The sequence below is a fragment of the Piliocolobus tephrosceles genome, unplaced genomic scaffold (genome assembly GCF_002776525.5).
Source record: "Piliocolobus tephrosceles isolate RC106 unplaced genomic scaffold, ASM277652v3 unscaffolded_24223, whole genome shotgun sequence".
Taxonomy (NCBI): domain Eukaryota; kingdom Metazoa; phylum Chordata; class Mammalia; order Primates; family Cercopithecidae; genus Piliocolobus; species Piliocolobus tephrosceles.
In genome coordinates, this window is record NW_022306781.1 from 4,061 (window position 1) to 7,062 (window position 3,002).

Sequence of the window (3,002 nt, forward strand, 5' to 3'; positions counted from 1 at the left end):
GAGCGCCTGTAGTCCCAGCTGCTCCAGAGGTTGAGGCAGAAGAATGGCGTAAACCCGGGAGGCGGAGCTTGCAGGGAGCTGAGATCCGGCCACTGCACTCCAGCCTGGGCGACAGAGTGAGACTCTGTCTCAAACAAACAAAAAAAAAAAGAGTAAGATGCAAATGGTGCCTGTGTCCTGTGGCTTCGCTGGGTGCAGGGAGTCTTGGGCGCCGCCCGGTCAGCTGTCTGTGGTCTGAGCAGGAACAGGTGCCACTCCTGCTCGGGGGGCCCTGCCCTCACCAGGCTGTTCTGTACCCCCATGAGAGGCATGAGGCCAGGTCTGCAGGCATTTTGGGTTGTCACAGCTGGGGGCTGTTCCTGGGCTTCGTGGCTGGAAGCCCCAGATGCTGTTCAACATCCTGCCGGACACAGGAGGCCCCAACACAGAGGAGCGTCCACCCACAAGTCCACAGTCTGAGGTCTCCCCTCAGAGACCCTGCCCTGCACATCCACCTCCAGCCAAAGGTCCTGCCTGCCGCAGGGCTCAGGGAAACTTACCGGTCTGTGGAAGAGGAGAGGGGACTCTCGCCAGCTGCACCACCCTGCACATAGTAGGTGTGCAGTAAACAGCCACCAGGGAGGCTCCAGTCAAGGCTGGCAGATGCGGCGGTCCATCCCTAGGGCAGGAGACAGAAGGGAAACGGCTGCCTGCTGGCCCCCGAGCCAGGTAGCACTGTGCTTGTGCCTCAGTTTCCCCTCCTATAAAGTGAGGCGCTGGAACCAGTTTACTGGGCTCTGCAGCTTGGACGCTCCTAAGACCAAGGGACCCACGCTGGGGAGGGCAGCTGTGGCTTTGGAATAGCTGTCCAGGCCTGGGCACCTCGAAGAAGGCTGCCAAGCCCTGCCCCTGCTGCAGGGGTGCGGGGTGGGGGGTAAGACTCCGGAGACCTCTCTGCATCTCCTTGTGTTCAGTGGCCAGAGGTGCGGCCTGAGCTCAAGGGAGGGGCTTCTGCCACAAATTCTGTGGCAGGGCAAAGCACACTTTTCCCGGGGAGGACCACGGGGTCCCCTGCGTTGCCCCCAGCGGAGTGTGGGCTCACCTTGCAAGAGCGACATTGAGAAGCTCCAGCTCTGGGAGTGTGCGGACTCTTAACCAGGCAGGCCCAGGCCCTGGGGCACACAAAGGTGGGGCCTGCTCTCCCCAGCTGCCCCTGCCAAAGGGGGCTGGACTGGCCTACCCTCCTCCCTTCTACCTCCCCACTGTCCTCCCTGCACCGCCCTCCCCCCCCCAGCGCCCCCCCCCCCCCCCCCCCCCCCCCCCCCACTCCCCATGCTGTCCCCAGGCTCCCCCACATGGACTTGGCGATGTCCTTCCATGCCTTGCCGGTCTGAGTTTCCATGATGGGCCGGGCCTGCAGCTTTGCTCCTACATCCCTGCCCAGGCTGCAGCTGTCCATGCAGGGGGCGAGCTCCAGCACCTGCGGAGTCCTTCTGTGGGGGCCTCTCTGTGCCGCAGCAGCCAGGAACCTCAGGTGCCCATGCATGACACCACCGCTCCTCCTCATCCTGACCCAACCTGCCAGGATCAGGACTTGGTTTGGTGGTGTTAACCTTAGAGCCTGCAAGGGGCTTCCTCCTGGCGGTCCTGGCCGTAGCCTGGGGAGGCCGCAACTCCAGGCCACTCCAGACCTCCTTCCTCTGCGCCTTCCATGTGGTGGCAACCACCGCAGCTGCAAGGGAGGGGAAATGGAGCCTTTGTTCTGTGGCCAGGCTGGGGTCTGGGGGAAGCCATGGGCGTGAAGACCGGAGTCGTCTTTGGTGGAGAAGTGGCCACTCCTGGAGACCAGCAGCAAACACAGGGGCACAACGTGGAAGGTGCTGCGTCGGCCCACACAGGTGATGGCGTCAGACTCAGGAGTCACCGGGCTCAAAGGGCCCAGGCACTGCAAGTCCTGCTCAGCCCCAGACACAGTGCACTCCTGTCACCCTCGCCCTCAGCCAGGCCCCACACAGGCCAGGGAGCACTGGCAAAGCCTGGTGACCCTCCGGGGCCAGCGTCCCTCCAGGCTGAAGGTGGTCAGTGGCCCGCCTTGCCCAGGTGGAAAACTCATGGATGAAGATTTCATGCCCGACTCCAAAGGCAAGAGACTTTATTATTTTATGTTTTTGAGCCAGTCTCGCTCTGTCACCCAGGCTAGAGTGCGATCTCTGCTCACTGCAACCTCCGCCTCCTGGGCTCAAGCAATTCTCCTGCCTCAGCCTCCCAAGTAGCTGGGATTACAGGTGTGCACCACCACGCCCGGCTAAGTTTTGTATTTTTAGTAGAGACAGGGTTTCACCATGTTGGTCAGGCTCGTTTCAAACTCTGGACCTCAAGTGATCTGCCCACCTCAGCCTCCCAAAGTGCTGGGATGACAGGCATGAGCCACCGCACCCAGCTGCAAGACACTTTAGAGTCACAGGTTAGTTATTCTTTTTTTTTTTTTTTTGGTGGAGGTTCAGGGGGAGTTACTTTCAAACAAACAAACAAACAAACAAAACAGGCTGGTCGCGGTGGCTCATGCCTGTCATCCCAGCACTTTGGGAGGCTAGGTGGGTGGAACACGAGATCAGGACTGCAAGACCAGCCTGTCCAAGATGGTGAAACCCCGTCTCTACTAAAAATACAAAAATTGGCCAGGCACGGTGGCTCACCCCTGTAATCCCAGCACTTTGGGAGGCTGAGGTGGGCAGATCACCTGAGGTCAGGAGTTCGAGACCAGCCTGACCAACATGGAGAAACCCCGTCTCTACTAAAAATACAAAATTAGCCGGACGTGGTGGTGCATGCCTGTAATCCCAGCTACTCAGGAGGCTGAGGCAGGAGAATCACTTGAACCCAGGAGGCGGAGGTTGCAGTGAGCTGAGATCGAGCCACTGCACTCTAGCCTGGGCGACAGAGCGAGACTCCATCTCAAAAAAAAAAAAAAAAGTATCATCCATGAAGTTAGCGATGATGAGAGTATCCACGATGAAATGATC